General features: G+C 40.7%; 1 pseudogene; it reads right to left on the bottom strand.

Annotated features, from left to right (window-relative positions):
* LOC149171304 (SEC12-like protein 1 pseudogene) overlaps positions 1–10174 on the bottom strand; it is a 56600-nt pseudogene extending 46426 nt beyond the window's left edge.
* Positions 10175–22650: the final 12476 nt, after the last annotated feature.

The raw sequence follows: 22650 nt of genomic DNA, 5'->3' as shown, positions 1-22650 counted from the left end.
ATAACATTTCTTCACGTGGATCTAGAACAAGAGATCTACATGAAGCAACCTGAAGGTTTTGCAGCAAAGGGTAAGAAAGAACTAGTATGCAAGTTAAAGAAGTCTCTGTATGGGTTAAAGCAGTCACCAAGGATGTGGTATCAGAAATTTGATACATTTATACGGGACTTGGCTTAACTATAAGCAAAGCAGATCACTGTTTGTATTTTAAATTAATTGGTGACCGTGTTATGTATCTAGTCTTGTATGTGGATGATATGTTGCTAGTTGGAAATGACAAAGAAATTATCTAAGATTTGAAGACCCAATTGTCCTCCAAATTCGACATGAAATATCTTGGTGATGCAAACTATATTTTGGGCATGGAAATTAAAAGAGATTGGGCAAAGAGGAATCTCTGGTTAAACCAGAGGAAGTATGTCGAGACAATATTGCAAAGGTTTAATATGCAGGATAGTAAACCGGTGAAGGTTCCTATTCCTGTAGGTGTAAAGTTATCTTCTAAACAATGTCCCAAGACACAAGAGGAGGAACAGGACATGTCCCATGTTCCATATGCAAGTGCAGTCGATAGCCTGATGTATGCAATGGTCTATACTAGACCAGACATTGCACATGCAGTGGGAGTATTGAGAAGGTTTATGTTAAAACTAGGAAACGAGCACTGGAAAACAGTGAAGCAGGTTTTCAGGTATTTGCGTGGCACTAGTGATTATGGCTTGTGCTACCAAGGAAGACTAGGATTGGACAGAGTGTTGGATATTCGTGTCTTTGTGGATGCAGACTGGGCAAAAGATATGTATCAAAGAAGATCAATAAGTGGGTATGTGTTTAACCTATTTGGAGGTGCAGTTAGTTGGATGAGTAAGAAATAATCTGTAGTGGCACTATCAACTACAGAGGCAGAATACATGGCAGCCACTCATCCAAGCAAGGAATCAGTTTGGTTGCATAGATTGTGTTCAAGTATGGGGTTAGTATAGGGAGTTATAAGGATAGACTGAGACAATGAAAGTGCAATTTTCTTGGCAAAGAACCCTGCTTATCATTCAAAGAAAAAGAACATTGATGTTCAATATCACTTTGTGAGGGATATTATAGAAGACAAAAAGGTGTTTTTGGTAAAGGTGGACACTTTGAATAATACTGCAGATGCATTGACAAAATCTATGAGCTCTGATAAGTTCTCTTGGTGTAGAGTAATAATGGTCATTGCAAGGATGGATAAATGACTAATCTCTCTTGTGGCCCCCTGTGGAAAGAAAACAAAAAGTGGGAGAATGTTGGGTTGTGTTATATTCTTTCCACGACTAGCCTATATTTTTTTGGACCCTATATTAGGTTGGGCAGACCTACCTATGGTTTTGTGCATGGTTTTCGCACATGGTTTTGGACGCAATAGTTTTCTGTCGATGGTTTTGGACACGATGGTTTTTGGTCCATGGTATTGGATGCTTCGACATGTATAAATATGTATTGCAACATTGAAAGGAACATAATGAAAAATCAATCTGGTAGTCCCGATTTTGGGATCCAGGGGAAAATCTCTATGTATTTGTGTTTTATGAGTTATGCTCTCGCATTGTTTATTTTTTGTGTTTTAGAACTCGTAAGCAAGTGATTTCTGTACGGGGTTAAAACCTACAGATAGATGCATGAAGAGGTGGCTCTGTTTTGAATGATTCAGTTGCTGAATCAAACTATAGCTATGTTACATTGGCTTATGTGTTGGCTGATGTTCTTGTTGATGTGTTGGCTGATGTTCTTTGTGCATTCCAGTTTCCTTTTAATCCAATATATCACATAGTTTCTCCTACCTTTTTCATCTATAATGGTTAACTTGATTACCCTTCGGTAAATCTCATTAACCTCAGTATACTTTGAAAATGTTGGCTTTACTATGAAGATATGTTTTACCTTATGCTGGATAAAGAAGTAATTTCCCATTATCTCTAAGAATGTTCTAGCTATCATGTTGCCTTTTATACCACTAAAGTTAATACTGCTTCTGGCCACTTCCTTCATCTTCATAACATAATCTTCTTGAGTAATTAGTTTGTTATTAATCACATATATGCTGGGAAATCCTTTCTGAATTAATGATTCAATCTTGTTGAAGAATCTTTTCACTCCCAAATCTAGCCTTTCACATTTCTCCTCCAGTTGAGTACTGAGATTTATTTTAGTTAAAACCTTCTTGACTTCCAAGATGGTGGCAGTCTTGTCATCAACTCCTAACTCTCCAAGTTCATACTTATTCTTTGAATTCAAGAATTTGATGATGTTGGAATCTTCTGTAGGCATGTCTCCCAGCTTCTCCCTTACTTCAATAATGGTTTCAACGGCCTTTTGTATCAGTTCCTTCTGTGCAAAAATGATTTGGATGCATCAAAAAATATCATTCATGGAGTCCAAAATATCCATCTAAATGGTTTCCTTGGCTTGGGCCAAGGTTTGACAAATTGTTGTATCCTTCTCCATATTTTGTAACCTCTCTAGTAGCCTTTGTGACTTCTGTACTTCAGCCAAATGAGAAGCTTCAGTTCTAGCTTTCTATTCTTGCAGAGCTTTGAGCTACCCATGCAAGTTCTTAATTTAGTCTAACTGGATTGACATATTTTCTAGTGTCTTTGTCACCTACCTAGCACTTGTAGCTTGAGTTCAAGAGGTTGTTGCAGTTGTTGCAGCTGGGATTTGAGTGATGGGTATAGAATCTAGGGGGACTATGGCTACCCTTTGACTCTGTTCTTTCTCTTTGATCATTTTCTCCATTTCTACCTCCATCTGTCTGATATGAACATTCTGCTCCATGATTAACCTCATCATGTCACTCTTTTATGTCTCATTTTCTTCAATATATTTAGTCAAGGGATCCTCTATGGCTGGAAGTTTCAGCTTCTTTCGCAATGCTGCAATGTCAAGGTTTTTCTTCTTGATGATCTCCTCTACAACATTTATATCTTTAGGATCATATCCTATTTTGACTACAAAATCTTCCAAAGATTTGATGCTATTTTCCTTTGCTTAAGAAGATATATTTTCCATTTTTAACTGGGACTGAATGTTTTCATATGAAACCTGTAGCTTTGATAATGACATAGCAGTCTTAGTTAAGGTAGAGGAAATCATTTCACCATTTTTTTATGCATCTCCATTGATCAATGGGATGGATATCTTTGATGCTGAATTTGAACGTTGTGCTCTTGTAATCTACTCATGTCTTAGGATGTGAAACTTGGGCCTCAAGGAAATCCATCTGCATCTTTCCTTGTTCTATATCAAAAAATGACAATAATATGCTCTGTGAACTAGAAGTATGCTTCCAAAACTGAGTGTAGGTGTTGTTCTTGAGAATTTCATTCTTAAGTTTGATCTACCAGTACCTGTCAAAAACACTTTTTTCCTTTTCTTCTTGGACATTCTGTGAAGCTAGCTTTGTATCATTTTGACCTTTTGATAGTGAAGGTCTAGTAGGAGATGTAGCAATATTGTTGCTTGTAGATGTTGTTTCTCCAATTAAGATAGCATGTTGATCTTCTACCTCCTTTTCTACATCTGTCCTGGGAGTCATCTTAGTTCTTTGCCTGTAACTAATTCTAAACTCCCTGGGCTCACTACCTATTGTTGATGATGATCCCTCCTCTCTCTACCTTTTAATTGTTTTCTCTTGAGGAGTGGGAGTCCGTAAACTTGAAGTAGAAAACAATTTCTCTTCAGCTTCCTGTAATGTATTCTCTGCCCATAATGACGCGTTTACATATTTCTCTATCTCAGGCCTTGGGGTATGGATATATGGAGTAGTTTTGTTTTCTACTCCCACCTTAGAAATGATACCCCAAGGGCCATAAGACCATGTAAAACTCGGGATGAATTTCATCTCCTTAAGGATTTTATTCGTCTCTTCCCCGTTGACGTGGTGTTGCATATGAAAGGGCCCACCTGTGTCTTTATCCAAAGTTGGGACTTCTTCTTTGCCACCACAAAGTGAATATCATCTGTATTTAGCATTTGCCTGATATATTCAAGGGAAAAAATCCTCATGTGGAGGTATTTTGGGAGATTTTATGGTGTGAACTCGTATCCATAAACTATGATTTCTATGTAATTTTGGTATAAATACCAGTCTCCTGTCTTGGCCTGATTTCTCAAATGTAGAATCCTCTCGATGCCTTCACTGATTCTGGGTTCTGTTGAACTAGTTAGGATACTCGTAGTTGGATGAAAAAGCTCTTCTATGAATTGTTTATAGGAGAATTCTTGTTGTTCTTTCATCATTAAAGATGTCCAAAATATTACAGACTACTGGTTTCCTTCTTCATCTAACTTCCGCATGGCAAAGCTAAACCTGTCTGCTTGATAATAAAAAAACATATAAACTAAAATTGAAGTCTACTTAAACACGTGTTCTATTGGAAAATTAAGAAATTGTTCATGTATCTTATCATCTAGGAATTGGATGAAATTAAACAAACTAGATGGTTTGCTATATGTGGAAAAAATGGAAAGGAAGCGTAGATTGGGTTCATCTACCCACTGATCAGAGTAATAACCTAGAATGTATGAAATTATGGTTATAATTTGTTTAGCTTGATTAGGGAAGATTGAGGAAGGGTGTGGAGGATTTTTTTTTGGCAATTGGGCATTTTCTGGTAAGAAGATATCGAAAATCTTGGCTCTTTTAGCAAAATCAAGCTTTTGATAGAGTTCGGTGAGGGATTCTAAGGAAAATGGTGCATTTTTTACCATAGGGGGAGCTAGCATCATCTGGTTTATAGATTGGGAAGTGATTGAAAAAAGGATTTCACCAGATGGGGTTATAATTGCTCTTTGGCTGGGAACATAGCAAATTTGGCACTTCCTAGTGAATTCAGGGGCATGGAAGGTCAGAGGGGAAATATAGTGAGGAAGATTCGACTCCCACAATCCAATTTCATCTGTTTTATCAACATGTTTATCCTCTAGCCAGCAATAAAGTTCCAAAAATTCACAATCGCATTGTGTCTCACTGATCTTTTAATCCCTATCAGCTAATGTAATATGGTCTATGTCTATAGATGGAGGGATTAATGGATTGGCAGATTCCTCCTGGTACTTGCTCTTTGGAGTCATAGTTAGATCAGTGAATAATGAATAGTGATGGAAGGAAAATCTTACTGGGAACAAATTTCAGGTTGTGGGTAATCAGGGGAGAGGAAAAATATGCTGACAGTTGGCCTAGCTCAGCAAATCTTTTGAAGTTGGGTTTCTTTACAGAAAAACCTATGAATTGCAGAGAATAAGCAGGTGAAAGGGATAATGATGATCGGTTTAGGGTTCTTAAAAGGAAGGATTGGAAGGTTCCATTGGAGGTTGACGCGGGACCATTGAATTCAAATGGTTATCTGGGAGGGAAAACATTAAATGACTAATGGTAATTTTGTTGGGAAGGAATTTAATTCGGCAATGGTTATGGAGACATGGCGAGACATGAGTGGCAGAGGTGTTGGGTAGAGACAACAGTAAATGGATGACGAGGAGGTGGTTTTCACAGGGGGTAGGGATCAGTAGGTTGTACAAGCTGGGGGGTGCGAACCCAGAGAGGAGGCCATGTGGTGATGGGGCCCGATGTAGAATACTACCTTTTTGGACCCCCCCAGTGGTAAAGATAGGATGGATAGGGGGGCCCGAAAATGAATTTGCACCATTGATTAGAAAAGCTAGAGAACCCTCACTATTTTCAATTATGACCTTTTTAAACCATATACGACAAAACATTTTTTCTCCATCCACCTTTTTATAATACCCTTGAAACTTAGGATAAAGGGTAAATAAGCACATTTATAAAACTAAACTATTTCTGCCTACCCTTTTAACTTTATTTCTTTTCTAAAGTAACATTTTTTATTTTTCTAAAGGGGTGCATTTAGACTAGCAAACCCATAATTCTTTCTTTTATGGAAAATCAAAAACTACTTAAATCCTATCACTTATTTCTCCTATTGATTCAAATTAAACAATTGAACCAATGTCATTTTATACCTAACTACTAATTTACAAAGATTAAACTATTTGGAAAATCTTTATTCTCAAATCTAATTTACAGAAATTCAAACATGTTTAACCACGATTATTTTGTTGTTGCGTATGAGACCACCCTGGGGCTTTGGGTTGAGAACCTCAATAGAGTGGAGGGCAAAACACAACAATAAATTCTCAGGAAATCAACCTAAATGCTTATTCTACTAAACTGTGCAGGAGTGTCCTTACCCGGATGTCCTAGATTTGGATAGATCCTGCAGGGTGCAAACCCTCAACTTCTCCTAATGTTCTTGAAACCTAAAAATTATTCAAATGGAACATATACAATAGTAGAAACATAAAGCATGTTCATGATATTAACCTTAAGTCATATAAATGAATGACAAATTATACATCAATATAAAATTCATAAACGAAATACAACATAACTTGATGCATAAACACATTTAATATTAGAAACAAAGCAAAATTCCTTTTATTGAAGTTAGCTACAAGTAAAGTGGAGAAATACAACCTGATTCCTTCTCCGACTCCAAGTGGAACTATCCTATGGATCTGTCCTTTCCCAGCCTTCAGAAATCTTCCTCCATCACCATACATGGATATCTCAAGCTAGATGAAGGATATCTATAACAAGGAAACAAGGGTTTCCTGAAGATTTGGGGAGTGCATGAGGCACAAGGATTCGTCAAACTTGATCAGGGATAATCTCACTATAGTATCAATATCTCATATCTTCTCCCTTAAGGCCTTCCCATGGAGGTTTATTTATACTTCTCCAAATTATTATTTTTTCAGTTGGGAAATAGTTGGGCCACGGGCAAAAGGAGGTGAGTAATAGGTAAAACCCGTGAACTCCACCCGAAAGTAAGGAAATTTAATTTTTTAAAGTGTTTTGACACATGTACGTAGGTTGGGTATCTACTGACCCGTGTGTAGACACTTTTATCATAGCGAAAAGTAGCGTATAGGGAATAAAACATTATTTTTTAAATTTTGGACCAAGTCTGGAAGGAGGGGTTGCCCTAGGCCATAATCAAAGCATCAGATCTACCAAGAATGGTAAATGGTGCTATAAAAGATGCCCCCTAATATATGAGGTGAGAAGAGGTACATGATGGCTGAAATGTATTAAGTGTGTGGAAGGAATCATGCTGAGACCGAGGAGGAGTTCACCATAATTCAGCTTGCAAAGCCAACGAAAGAGATCAGAAAGAAATTGTTGTCTGACGCAGGCATACCCATGCTCAGAAATAGTAAAGCATGTCCACGTGTCAAGTGAAAAATAAGATCCAATATGCATACAAGTATAAAGGAATTGCAAATACATAATGGATCATCTGATCACAATCAAGAAAGTACATGTCTGAATATCACATATAAAGAGCTAATCAATGATGTTGAAGTATGAAATTGATCACTGAAGTCAAGAACCTAATCCAAATAGTAGCAAGTGAACATGATGGAATAAATGGTACTACACTACAACTCGGGTGCCAACATATAATATGTCATTGTAAGGAACTACAACATATAAGGTGAATGGTGTCAACTAGCAAAAACAGGAGCAACTGACAAGTGAACCAAGAAATGCTGATGCGAACCCGAGGTATTCACCAACCACCATGGTACATTTCTACACAATGGGAATGAATGATCTGAAGTCGACCATGTGAGAAATCATTTGATTACCGGTCATTTATGTATATCGTTAACAAACGCGAGGCTACTCCCCGATAATGATGATGAGAGTCAAGGTACCTAGTATAATCTAACGAGTGTGAATAAATGCATTGTAGTCAAACACTTGAAAGAATCTATCAATTAGAGACAATGATGTTTTCCCACTATCGATAGTGAAGGAATTTGCCACTTATGACTGCAAACCCTAAGGTACTGCCAAATTGACTCTAAATCTCTTTCCCAGAGCAATGAGCCAAAGTCGATGGGAAAAGATCCGCTAGAAGGAAGGCATTAAGGCATCCTTCATCAATCTAGTGTGAGTGTAACCCATAGGTCAATAATGTGGAAGGAATCGGATGAACAAAGATGTAGTAACCCAACCGAAGCACATTTCCGGTGTACACAAGATGTCGCTAACACACGATAGAAACCCTCTGAACCAACCAATAATGAAAGTTAACATAGAGGTGAGGAATCCACCAATAGGGTCAAATGGAAACCAAGGCATTGCACAAATCCCAATGTGTGATAATGAAAGCTGATGTCGAACACAAGGGAAACCACTCAGTCAAATACCCATGATACTAATCAATGTTAAGCACAAGGTGACCTATCAATAATGAAAATAGGGCCAAGGTGCAGCTCTAGATCTTCCCTCAGAGCAATTTGTCATAGTTGATAAGAGCAAGACCCGTGAGAAAGAAGTCAATAAAGACCTTCTCAAACTAGCATGAGAAAAGGACTCAATAAAACTGATGTGATAACGAACATGACGCTGACAACTAGGGATGGTCGATTGAAAAATAGGTCAAGGGACACCGCAGAGAGGCCAACTCAGGTTTACTTCCTTTAAAGAAAATCATGACTCAATTGTGACTATATGGTAGCATATGATAACTTTGTATAAGTTCATCATGCAGAAGGCATAAGCAAACTCTCCATATGATTGGAAGAGGTAACCCATCAGATGAGTACTTACTCAATAACAAGGTTAAGGCTCTCCTAAGTCAAACTAAAGCCCATCCTGATGGAGGAAAGACTTACTTTTGAGTGCTTTATTAAGGGCGACAAAACTTACTCTAGCTGCCATCAAATTTGAAAATAATGTCTCTTTTCGCTCTTTTTGGAATATATAATTTTTTTGTCTTTTTCTTTTATAGGAAGCTTGAAAAAGAATAAAAGAATGCTATAGTACAGTGGAAAGAATGAGGATAAAAAAACAGATGCTCTATTTCCTGGGAGGGGAACATTCCTATGCTCAATGCAAGGTGACAAAACTAGTCAAGGACACTCAAAGGAATGCTTTTTCCACAGGTAAAAGGGTGCATCGAGTTGCAGAGGCTAAATGATTGCAAGGTTGATTTTGTAGAAGACATGGTCGAAAAGTGGCTTAAACACGAGCCTAAGTGAAGCTGGCTCAAGGCCAAAAGGTGAAAATATTCAATATGCAATGCAGCAGTACAACTCAACACCAAGGAGTCTCTAGGGTATAGGGCTAGAAAATAGCGCAAAGGAATGAAATGAGTCTTCAATGCATAAGTAATGGTGGGACTAAAGAGGACTCCCGAGCCTACTCAATATAACATCATGGGCAACAAATGTCAACAAGGATCTAACTAAGATGCCCATATAAAGGTTGGCTCTACCATCATGTCATGATTTTAAAGTTGGCGAGTGAAAATGGTTTGTGAACCAAGACACTATGGGGTCAACCCTATGGCAAACATATCGCAGTATGGAGGCTAGTATGCAAAATGAAGCGGAAAGTGGTATTCCCTAACCTATATGCCAGTAAGAAAATGATACTTGCCATGATGGGTCTGTAGTCATGGGACCAAAATGCTTTCTCGAAGAAGTCTCCAAAATTTCTTGCAAAGACAAACCATTCCCAACACTCCAAGCCAAAAGGTCAAAAATTCCATAAGATAAAAATAAAATTTTGAAAAAATAATTTTTATTTTTCAACTTATATAAGGACTTTTGGACTCACAATTTTGTCATTTGCATTTTGAGCAAGGAGCTGTGGAGACAAACTCAAGCTTTCCTCTGTCCAATTCAACCGTTCAAATTGCTCCAAAACTTCCAGGTAACCCTGATATCATGCTATTCAATCATTTGGTAGATAATGGGTGATGCTGCTCATGCTAGGGTTCTTGCGCAAACTCTGATGCCCTAATCCTCTGTGCACATTGTATCAAATCTCGACGCCTCGGGCTTCTCTGCTGACTCTTTCTCCATGAAACTACCCTTCGGAGGGGTGGGCACGCCCCCCCCCCAACGGTTCCTCTTCTGACAACTCTGCAAGCATAGACACAAATTCTAGTCCCGGCTCCACCCCACTGGCTGCCCATGTTATCGATCCCTCTATCAACAATGCTGGCAACACTGCTGCAGGCTCTGCAACCGCTAAAGACAAAGGCGTAGAACAGAATGCCTCGACGTCACTGCCAAAGGCGTCCTCTGCTACATGCATCCCCAAGACTTTAGAAAGAACCAAAATAGATCTCCCCAGTCACCGAATCAACGGCCAAATCTAATATATGAGGGATCATGCCCTCATAAGCAAGTTCTTAGGACTCTGGCCTACTAAAAAGGACTTGCAAGGATGGATTGCTTCCAAATGGAAGCCTAAAGGATAAGTTACCCTGCAACTTGGTCCCAAAGGCTTCTTCACTGCTATTTTCAACTGTCTGAAGGACAGAACTCGTATCTTTGAGGGAGGATCATACTTCTTCAACTCTACAGGCCTGTACCTTTATGACTGGATAGAGAGATTCAATCCAAACAAAGAAGATTTCAACTAGGATTTCAACTAGACTCCAGTATGGATTCATATGTACTCTATTCCCTTGGAATACTGGGACGAGGAGGCCTTAAAGGACATAGGCAATGGTCTGGGGGTTTTTATCAGAGTCGCTGAGGAAACTAAACACTGAAGATACACCTCCTATGCCAGGATCTGTGTACACATGCATCTAGCCAAAGCACTCATGGACTCGGTAAGTCTATTTCATGACGATTTTGAATGGGTTCAAAAAATAGACTATGAGCATGTTCTATTTCATTGCAGGAAATGCCATGAACATGGCCACATATTCAGGGATTTCCCACTGAATCTTCAGTCTAAAGCCCCTGTCATTGAGACTAGCAAAGATGCTGAGGGATTCACAAAAGTCACCAGTCAAAGAAAGCATGCCAAGAAATCTCCAGTCACCCCAGATAATCTCAAGAAACCTGAAATACGAAACAGCTTCGAAATCCTAACCTCTCAAAATAACTTGGAGGATCACCTTTCTATCCCTTCTTCTTTAGATCCACCTCCTACTTCTTCCCCCCCCCTCTTCCAAAATCTTTAGCTCCGCTCTCAGCCTCCGATCTCACCATCATCCCTACCTCTACCTCCTCTGATAATAAAGATCAAAATAAAGCCCTTCAAACATGCAACATGGAGATAGATGCAGCTCTAGCTCTCAGTATCCATCAAAATTCAAACAAGGAAGAACATAACATACTGATACACATGGATGAGGAACCAAAGAGTATAGATCTAGACATTCTCAGCCTACAAACAACGTGTCGACAAAAAGAATTCAGTGCTATACCCCACCCGACAAATCGAAAGTCTTGAAGTAGTTTTAGCCAGAGCACAGCATAACAAATGTCTTGGTATTCAGGCAGGCAGTCCTTGAGATGGAAAAAAATACTGAAAGAATCGAAGAAACGAGGGCATAAAACGGATCTGCAGAGGACCATTATTATTGGAGAAATGTTGGTGGAATCTGGTAGATTCCCCAAGCTGACCAAGTTTTTCAAATCTCTTCCCCACTGTTCCTCATGAAGCTCATCTCATGGAACGTGAGAGGGCTCAACAGCCCTACAAAACATAGAAGTTAAAAACATGATCCAACAAGATAAGCCTTCATTAGTCTATCTACAAGAAAAAAAAATGCAATAGCAGTGCACTGGAAAAGAGCCTAAATAAAGCTTGGCCTGGATGCCATTCAGTCTCAGCGGATGCTTCAGGGGCTTCAGGAGGGCTAGCAATCATTTGGAACCCTAAAGTTCTCTCCCTTCATGATTTTCACACCTCACACTACTTTATTCAGACAAATTTCCACCTAATCGGGACCAATATCCATGGTCATCTCTCTAATGTATATTTCCCACAAGATTTACAAAAGAAGTTGGATCTGCTGGACACTCTCACAGCTCTCAACTCTGTCAGGATCTTTCCCCTTTGGATTTGTGGTGGTGACTTCAATATCATCACAGCTTTAGAGGAAAAATCAGGAGGAAGAACGAGGTTGGAAGGAGACAGCATCGACTTCACAGAATTCATCCACAGAAATCATTTAATGGACCTACAGACTTCTAATCATATGTATACATGGACCAATAAAAGAAGGGGACCACAACATATAGCCTCCAGGCTAGATCAATTCCTTATGTCGGATAATGTCATTCACCTAGGTGGGGACTTTCATGCCTCAAGTGGGCTCTGATCACTGGCCCATAATGCTACAGTGGTCGCGTCTGGGCTCTAGGTGTAATAGAACTTCTCGCTTCGGATCATTTTGGTTTTCACATCCTAACTTCAAATAAGTAGTTAACAATTCCTGGAAATCCTTCACTCCCCCTGAAGGAGCCAAGATGTTCTAGTTTCAATAAAACTTAAAACACCTCAAACAAGCTCTCAAATCATGGAATCGCACTCAATTTGGTAACATTCTTGACCATCAGAAAGCGCTGGAGCAGCAAATGAATACATTGCAACAGTGTATTATCTTTGAGGGAAGAACGGAAGACTATGCGCAATAGGAGAAGGCCCTCTTGACCAAGATTGAAGCACGAAGGCAACAAGAAGAGACCTTGTGGCGTCAAAAATCCAAGGTTATATGGCTTAAAGATGGGGATAAAAATACAAAATTTTTTCACAGGTCTACTATTCAAAGGAGAATGCACAATAACATCGCCTTCATTAATAATCAGTAAGGGGAGCGACTAGAGGTGCATGAAGAAGTGGAACAGGAATTCAAAGAGTACTTTCAGGACATTCTTTAGGAGCCTTCGGGCTGCAAAGATCAGGCCATTTGATCTATTACGTAGCATATTCAAAAAATCATTACGGTGGACCACAACAATATGCTTCTCCAGCCTATCTCTATGTAGGAAGTGGAGGACGCTATGGCCCACCCTAAGGATGGCAAAGTGCCTAGCCCCGGTGGCTTCACAGCCAATTTCTTTCATGATTTCTGGGAGCATATCAAAACAGAAGTCTGGGAGCTCATGGAAGAATCGTGATCGATGCATTGGATCCTTCCTTCCCTTAACACGACCTTCATAGCGCTAGTACCTAAAGTAGAAGAATCCAATACACCTGATAAATATAAGCCCATCGGACTTTGCAATGTAATATACAAACTCATATCTAAAGTCCTGGCGAACAGGCTCAAACCTCTTCTCCCTCTCCTCATTTCGCCAGAGTAGACAGGCTATGTAGAAGGGCACCAGATTCTGGACGATATCATTCTCTCACATGAAGTGATCCATTCACTCAAGATTCTAAGAAATCCAGGTATGATTCTCAACTTAGATCTTTCTAAAGCTTTCGATAAACTCAGCTGGACCTGTATTAATCAAATGTTATTAGCATTTGGCTTCTGTGCTACTTGGACACGTTGGTTTATGAATCTTATCTCCTCCCCCTGTTTCTCCATCCTTCTTAATGGTTCTCCTTCCTCGCCCTTTCATCCCTCCTGGGGTATTTGTCAAGGCGACCCTCTCTCCCCATTCCTTTTTGTTCTCATGGTCGAAGGCCTTAGTCGCCTTCTTCATTCTGCTATCTCTTCACACTCCTTAAAGGGAATTTCTCTTCATGGTCAACCCCCCATCTCTCACCAACAGTTTTTCATTAACAATATGATTTTCGGCCATCCTTCAGTTCAAGAGGCCTCTGCCTTCAAGTCCCTGCTCAATCTCTTCTCAGAAGCTTCTGGCACCACCATCAATGCTTCCAAATCCCAACTCTTCTTCTTCCACACTCCCATTCTCACTCAGAGAAATATAGCCAGGATTTTGGGCTTCCCGATAGCTGTGCTTCCTTCGAAATATCTTGGAGCTCCCCTGTTTGACTCAACCATCAAACATGCTTCCTGGAGATCCCTCCTTGACAATTTAGAAACCAGGCTCTCTTCTTGGACCTATCGCTCGCTCAACATTGCTAGTAGGCTTATCCTAATCAAATCTGTTCTCCAAGCCATGCCACTGTACTTATTTTCTATATTGGAAACCCCTAAATGGGTTCTTAAAAAAATTCACAATCTTTATAGAAACTTTCTTCAGGGCTCCTCAGGCATCAACAGAAAATGGGCTCTTGTCAAATGGACTGAGGTTTGTCTTCTGAAATCAGATGGTGGGCTTGGTCTAAGGGATCCCCTCCACAGCAATAACACCATGGGTTCTCACATCTGGTGGAAGTGGATCTCCAAACCGCACACTCCTTGGGCATGTCTCTGGTAGGCCAAATATGCTCTAGGCAGTCCGCTGGAGAATCTCATTAGCATCAGCACAACGACCCCTGGCTCATTGATTTGGAATGCGGCCAAGAAACATAGTGCCTTTATTCAAGCGCACAGCTTCTGGGAAATCTAGTCGGGTACCACAACAAGATTTTGGGAGGACTCTTGGTAGCAAATTCCCAAACTCACCTCTCTCTTCCATAAACCCAAGTGGAAAGCTACTATGTAGTACAATGATCAAATCCATGTCCATCAGTTTTGGCAGCAACAATCCCCTCAAGGTTTTCAACTTTGGAGATCAGCTGGCACCTGGCAGGCTAACTGGCAGGAGGAAACTTATGAAGAGATCGATCAAGAGCTCAAACTCAGGAAAATTAAACTCTCTGATCAGAAGGACAAAGTGCGATGGGGATATACACCCAAAGGTATGTTCACTACCAAGGAAGCATACCAACTTCTCTATCAACCCACGCAGATAATAAAGGATCAACTATGGGATCAAGTTTGGCAACCAAGCATCTAGCCTAAGGTCTCTACTTTCCTTTGGCTACTAAGTAAATAACGTATCCTCACTTGGGACAATCTACAAAAGCGAGGATTTACTGGGCCTTCCAGATGTCCCAATTGCAATCTTCACACAGAGACCATCTTGCATCTCTTGGACACCTGCCCATTAGCAGCACAACTTTGGGAGAGAACTGCACAGTGCAACAGAAGAATCGGTAGACGTGTGGGAGATATTTTAAACACCATCAGGAACTAGCCTCGGCATCCTTTCCAAAGTCTACTACTTAATTCCCTCTAGAACCTCTTACCGAGCTTTGCTATTGGATCATCTGGAAGGAGAGAAATAACAGGATCTTTAAAAATCACAGTACGCCCCTTGATAACCTATGGCTACTTCTCAAACAAAACCTTCAAGAAACTCTAGCTCTAAGACACTGGAAAGACTCAGATTTGCCATCTTCACCCCAGGAATGCCTCATTCTAAAAAATTGGAACCTGGACCTCACATTTTTAGCTCAACTCAAGCTCAGCTCCTCCATCCATACTGATTCTCCCCAATTCTGGTCTCCTCCTACCACCCACTCTTACAAACTAAACTTCGACAGAGCTGCTAAGGGCAATCCTGGTCTGGCTGGTTACGGTGGTATTTTCAGAGATGTTGTAGGCTCTGCTCTACACATATGTCATGGTTCGCTTGGAAGAGACACCAACAACATTGCCGAACTTGAAGGCTTATGGAAGGGCATTTGTATAGTAGAAATAGAATTTGTTTCCCTCTAGAGGTAGAAGGGGATTCTCAAATCTTAATAGAGGCAGCTATTCGGATTCACTCAAGCACCTCAACAACAAAGATCGCTTCGAGCTGGCGGCTTCTAAGAAGATTGGAAAAAATTGAAGAATGGCTCAGGGCATCCTGCAACATTACCTTCAAGCACATTCGATGTACAGCTAACAAGGTAGCAGACAGACTGGCTAATCAAGGCATCGATCAGCAGCTCCCATTCTTCTCTGGTCCACTGAGTAGTTCTAATGATGCACAACTCAAAAAAGACTGAACTCTTTTGTTGCAACAAGATCTATCTCTCCCAGATGTGGGTGTGTAACATTGCATTCTATACATGGGTGGCTTGGTGGGTTGGTGTGTGGCTTATTACCACTGCCATCCGACTTCGTGTGATGCCAATCTTTAAGTCTTCTGCTAACATCTTCAATGTTGCGTTAATGTGGCTCGTCCCTCCACACCAACCTGCAAGTTAATCTGTCATGGTGCCCCTTCAAGAATTCATTCATGCTCCTACCCTGCACTCTTGTCGTTCCCTTGCTGCCGTAAAGCCTCGCTCTCAGACCAGCCCAGGGAAACGTTGTGCTCTGGAATGCTGTGTTGATTTATCGCCGGGATTTCATGTTTCACAAAGCCTATTCTGAAAATTTAGTTGTTGCTCATCCTCAGTCTTTCCTAGTGCTCCTCAGCGAGCTGAAGCTAGGCCCCTTTCAGTCCCCCCCTGCCTTCACAGTACTACGGCCTGTTCAGCACCTCCTGCTCTTTTCATCATGCCTAGATTATGCCAAAGAATGCATTGTAGGAGGGGAAGTTCCCATGGGTGTTATAGCTCCAAATCTCACTCTTATGGTTTGTGATGCTGCACTCATGGCCTAAGGCAACCCTCCTTCCAGACCTGGTCCTAAAATTTAAAAAACAGTGTTTTATCCCCTATACGCGACATTGCCCTGAGTTAAACGCGTGTACACGTGGGTCTGTGTATACCCAACCCGCGTGTATGTATTAAAACACTTAAAAAAATAAATAATTCCTTATTTTCGGGCGGAGATCGCGGGTTTTACCTGCTGATCACCTGTTAGTGCCCGTGGCCCAACTGTTCCCAACCAACTCCTAACTAAAAAACTACTTTGGAGATGGTATAAAAAGACATCAAAGGGAAGGCCTAAGGGAGAGAAAAGAAGAGCAAGATTATTATGCTGAGATTTTCCCCTTAGACCAGGTCTGAAGTCCTTGGTGCCTTCTGCACTTCCCCCCTTTTGCATAGGAAACCCTTGTTTCCATGTGTATTGGTGATCATTCATCCTTTATATCACCATTGAGTAAGACTTGGAAGGAGCTCTTGTTGGAGGCTTGAGGTTGGAACGAATCCGGGAGGAAGCTTTGCTTGGAGCCTGCTGAAGGTGTTTCAGGTGAAATCTTTCCGTTATATGTACTTTACTTGCCTTTATATAAAGAAACACGTCTTGGTTCCCGAAACAATCTTTCTTTGTGCTTATGAGATTCTTGTCTTGAATTCTTATGCAAGTAGTTACTTAAAGATTTTTATAACTAACTTTATAGCATGAAGATGGTTTGTGTATAAGTATTTGTCCATGTACTGTTGTGTTCTTTGATTTGTTTGTTTTACAGGTCAAAGGAGAAGAAGGGAACTCCAAGAATGGTTTGGACCCTAAAGGCCTTCTCGAATGTAGGACCTTAGGTACGTACCCTAAACATTAGAATTTTCTTACAGTAAAGATAATGGCTGTGTGTGTGTTTCTTTGAATAAGCAATTTTCAGTCTGGTAGAGTCTTAACCCAAAGGACCCTAGGGGTACTTTCCCCTCAACCAGAATTGGCGACTCCACTGGGGAACAACACTCTTGTTGTTCCTAGTTTGGGTAGTCTTCAAGCCAATCAAGGATCAGCCTCTCTGTTTGCTGGCTTTGACTGTCTAATCTGTTCTTGAACTCTAAGCTTTTCCAGTTTTTTCAGTCTGTATTTTTTTTATTTTTCTTGAAGATCTTCAGATACGTTGTTTTGCTGGATTAAAGAAGCGTATATACTCAAGTTGTACTAAGTGAACCCGCGTATATGCAGGTTTCCTCAGTTACAGTCGTGTGTACACGCACTCTGCACATCATTGCAGGCGCGTATATTATCTAATTTTCAAGATTTATAAATTTTCTTTTTGCTGAATGTCTTTTTGGTGGTTTGGATCAGTTTGAAGCAGTCATTTTCCAGTAACAGTCCTCTATTTAACAGGGGGCATCTTGTTCTGAACTCTTTCTAGTTATAAGGAGTATCAGTCTTGTTTTCGTTGATTGCAAGCGTCATTGTTTTTTTTAACATACAAGATTTCTGGTTAAGAATCTTGATTGCTCTGTTTTGGCAGAGTAGGAAGATTGGATTCAATATCTGTGTTCATTTTGTTTTGGTGACCTTTTGTTTGCTTAACGAAACAATTTTTGTGACCATTTGCTCCTTCGTTTCGGGAAAGTTGTTTGTTACCATTTTCTTGAAACTTGTCTTTTGATCTTTTGGACTTTCATTGCTGCTTTTGATTGTCATGAGCGATTTCAAACGCATTTATTTTTGTTGGGTTTTCATCATTTGAAAGGTGTCAATTCACAAAAGTGTTTGGTTGCCTATTCATCAATCATTGGTGTCAGTATTTTTGAAATCATTCTTTGAAAAAGACTTCTTGGCTTCATTGAAAGAAAATCTTTTGAAAGTTTTTGAGTTTCGCTTTCTTAAACTTGCTTTTCATTTGATTTCCTTTTTTGCGAAGTGAAAGTGCTTTGTATTTATCTTAGAACTTGTTTTTATTGTTTGGACGAAATGATTGGTAACACATCATCTTCTATCTAAGCATTTTAGTGGCAAGACAAATTTGATAAGGCAGCAACTTTCCTTCTTTGTTTTTAGAGTAGTCTTTAAATCTTGCATCCACATATAGTTCTTGCATTAGGATAGATTTGCATCTCTTTTTTAGGCATATATAGTTTTGTTAGTTTTTGTGAGTGTGGAGTCTGAAAAGAAAAGGAAAATTTGTTTATATTAGAAGTACCTCTGAACCTCATAGAAATTGCTCTTCATCGAAAACAAAAAGTGCATGTGCATGTAGCTAAGTTTTATTAATTTCTTTTGCATCCATAAAAACACCACAAGTTTCATCTCCATTACCCTGTGACTTAAAGAACAGCCTAATAAAATCAAGTGCTAATTAAAATCCACTAGAACTTTTTGTTTTAGTCAGTTACACCAACAAGTTTAGGATTTTAGGGCCTTGGATTAGGCGAGTGGAGAGTTAACTCTCCAAGGCCACATAAAACGTCAAACATAAGAGTCTGAATAACGAGAGAAAATCCAATAGCGTTAGGAAGACCAGGAAAGCTCCGGATCTGGGAGTTAAGCACGAGGGTCTGTGAAGACAGGGAAGAGAGATACCCCCTCTCCTACTTGTCCGAACTTACCTCACGACTATTCCGCCTGGCTTCTGCGACGAGTTGGTACCCATAGTTGCCTCTCCTAGGGATCTACACAGGTGGCTGCGGAGGGGAATCTCATGGCACCTGAGGTTGATGTTGTATCACTCTCGACAGTACTACTGGAGGGCACCCTTGCGAAGCTTGGGGGCTTGCACCGGCGCAGGCTGTTGTTAGGAGGTCAGCGTAACTTCCTCTGATACCTTCGCTGATAGGACTGGGCCCTCATCATCCCAGACTATCTTCGGAAGGCCCCTTGATTCACTTTCTCATATTTTGGTGTCCGGTCCTAATCACCCGGAGCGGAAATACGTGGGAGTTGTTTGACTGGCTGTATCTTTAGGGACTTTATAGTGTGTGCTTTGTGCTCCTAGTTGGCCTAGCTTTCAATTTTTTGAGTCTTTAGTTAGATCATAAAAAAAAATTCAAAGTGGCTGACCGATCTCCTAGACGGTCTCGAAGACTTCGTGGTCTTTCGCCGCCAAGTTTAGAGCCTTCTCCGAGAAGGCGCAGAGGGAGTACCACCGGTGGGGTTCATCCTACGTCGGTTGACGCATTGGAGATTGATCCTCCTAGCGGAGGCATTATTGCCCAAGCAAGGCCTGGTACTTCTGAACAAGAGAGGGATAATCCAGTCCTTTCTCGAGTTATTTTTCAAGCGGAGAATAACGTAGAGGTAGAAGAATTCTCAGAGTCATTAGGGGCTCCGAATTCTCCCCTACCATTTAGTCATCCAGACGTATTGCAATATGTTGGGACTCCGTCACATAGACCATCAAGTCCAGGTTACGCTACGTGCTTACCATTCATGACCACTACTGGAAGCATGGATTCTACGAGTGCTACGACTATGCAAACCCCTACATCGGTGCAAGGGGGAGGAACCATTTCCATCCCCTCCACTTCCTTGTTTGGATCTTTTGTGAGCACATCTCTACTTGGGTCTACCTCCATTCCGTCCACGAGTGGAAATGCCCAAACCAATGCTTTTGGTACTGGACTCTTCTCTTTTGGTATCGTTGGGTCAGTAGACACAACTATAGTGAACTTGTTGAATCAATTGCAGCAGTTGTCTTTGCAAACTGCTTCTAACAACCAAGTCACATTGTCTAATCCTCCCACTTCCCAAACTTCTTCAATTAATGTCATCCAATCCGATAACCCCAAAGGAAATCAAAATTCCAATGGAAAAAATAAAGGACGTGGTAAGAAGAAGAACTCGGATGGGAAGCCCGATGCAAATAAACCCGGTAACAACGCTGGTGGTGGTAAAGGTGAGTCGAGAAAGAAAGTCAAGTTTCCTTGCAAGTTATGCAGTGGAGACCATCTAACTCATCTCTACCCTAGGATTGAAGACGCTCAGCGCTTGTTAGGACAGCAAGGGACTTCTAGTTCGCAAGCTGTGTTAACTAACCCGTTTCCCCAAGGGCAGCAACTTCTTGCTGGCGCAAGTTCAAACCCTGGTACCTCCGCAGGGGGCAACCAGGAAGGGGACAAGTCATCAAATGTTTTCATGATGGGCGTTCACGCTAATGTGGCCACACGGTCACGCGATTATGGTGAAGGTGAAAATTCTAAGGGTAAATCAGTTCCCGAAACTAACAACCCACTTCATATTGAGCAACCTTCTGTTGAGACTATAACTTGGGTGCCGAAAGGTTCCGCTAAACGCGCGACTATCAACCCTAATATTAGGGCAGCCCAGAATTACTCCATTGTTGAGGATCTGGCCTAGAGTCCATGTGCTATGTCCGCGTTAGAGGTTCTCCAGTCATGTCCTGCTCAACGAAGTGCCTTGCTATCGGCAATGGGGGCAGTGGATCCAAGTAACTCCTTAGCTCTCACTTTTGATATGAGTAATGTCAAAAAGAGACTTCCTCATCACATGGCTTTCCAGATAAAGTCTACCTACCAGAAAACGAATATTTTTCGGACGGTTGTAGATGAGGGAGTTTCCATGTGTGTCATGTCTATGTCATGCTGGAAGGCCATTGGATCACCGCCGGTTGTTCCTTCACCTACCCTATTGACAACATTTGATGGTCACTCTCATAGGCCATACGGGATTATCCCAGCCTTTCCTATATGTGTTGGAGGAAAGGTCGTTAATATTGAAGTAGAGGTCATAGATGCTAACCTAGATTATAATCTCCTCTTAGGAAGGAACTGGGTATACGAGATGGAAGCCATGGTTTCGACTCTGTTTCGTGTCATTTGCTTTCCTCATGAGGGGAAAATCGTTAAGGTTGACCAATTGGACTATTGTCTAGTTGATCCTCAAGCAAACTCTGACTCTACTATTCCTTTAGTGGGTAACCCCCGTCCGCCTACCGAGAGTCTAGGAGTCGGGATGTACTCTTCATTGATGGGTAAGTTTAATCTTCCCCCTCCTACAGCTGGTATAGATACAATTTCATCCTCCAGGGATCCTTTACGGAGGGAGTTTTTCCAAACTCCTTATTCTTCGAATCCTGGAACCTTGGCTTCATCTGTGACCACATCAGGTGACGACGAGGTGGGTGGAATAGAATCTCTTATATCTGCAGTAGAGCTTAGATATGAATCTATAGATAACTCTGCAGATAACCATTCTACTATTTCCTTTTGGAAAGAAATAGATGGTGATGTGGCTCATTTTCGGACTCTTGATTCCACCTCTGCATCGGATTGCTCGGATATTGTTTTTCCATCGGATGAAGCGATATTCGAAGCAATGATGGCCGTAGATCAACCTTTCGAAGATTTACATCGTCGGTTACACTTTTATGCCCTTGTGCGTGAAGTCGAATCTCGATCCTCCAGTTCGACTAGTGATGTTTGTACGGTCCCTTTGGCTCCAACACATTTATTTGCCGAAGAGAGTATATTGATTGGTTCGATCGTCGTACTTATAAACATCCCTAGGAGTCAGTGGGCGGAACCTCCAGATGGGCTCTACCCAAAGAAGTACTTTGCTTAGTTTTGGTTGGGCAATGACTTCTTTGTACTTTATGTATATATTTATACATATATCATCGAGCGTTTTCTGATATCAGTGCTTTTTGGTCTGTTGTGGCAGGTGTTTATGGATGATTTGGTCTATTTTGGGTTCGTCGATTGTGCTAGTCGACACACTCGGAATCTTGCTTCCGCAGCTTGGGTACTTTATTATCCAACTGGTCAATTGATGGTATCGAGAGGCGTGTGTATCGGTCCTGCTTCAAACAATATGGCCGAGTATACAGCTGTTATCAATTTATTATCCGAGGCAATCTCTTATGGGATCGACTCGTTGGTAGTATATCTTGATTCTCAATTGATAGTGTCTCAATTAAATAACATTTATCGGGTTAGGGATCCATTATTATATCGCCAATATTTAAGGGTGAGGTTGTTGCAAATATCATTCATTTACATTAATTATTTGCACATTCCAAGATCTCAAAATTGGTTAGCTGATTCTATCGCTAATCAAGCATTAGACTGGCATATCAATCATTCATCATCATAAAATCATACATCAAAAAGTCAAACTGTATATATATATATATATATATATATATATATATATATATATCATAAAACGCCTCGAGTGTACATATGTGTGTCCAAAAATATACAAAATTGGGACTCAAATGCCCATAATCATGTCAGGCATATCTAATTCCTCGGCTCAGGATGAGCGTCTAAGTATGTCA

The sequence above is a fragment of the Pinus tabuliformis genome, chromosome 4_2 (genome assembly GCF_031772625.1).
Source record: "Pinus tabuliformis cultivar Carrire ecotype Pingquan chromosome 4_2, CPIR1, whole genome shotgun sequence".
NCBI lineage: Eukaryota > Viridiplantae > Streptophyta > Pinopsida > Pinales > Pinaceae > Pinus > Pinus tabuliformis.
Note: the sequence above shows the minus strand (reverse complement) of the source record. Positions and strands in the feature narration are given on the sequence as shown.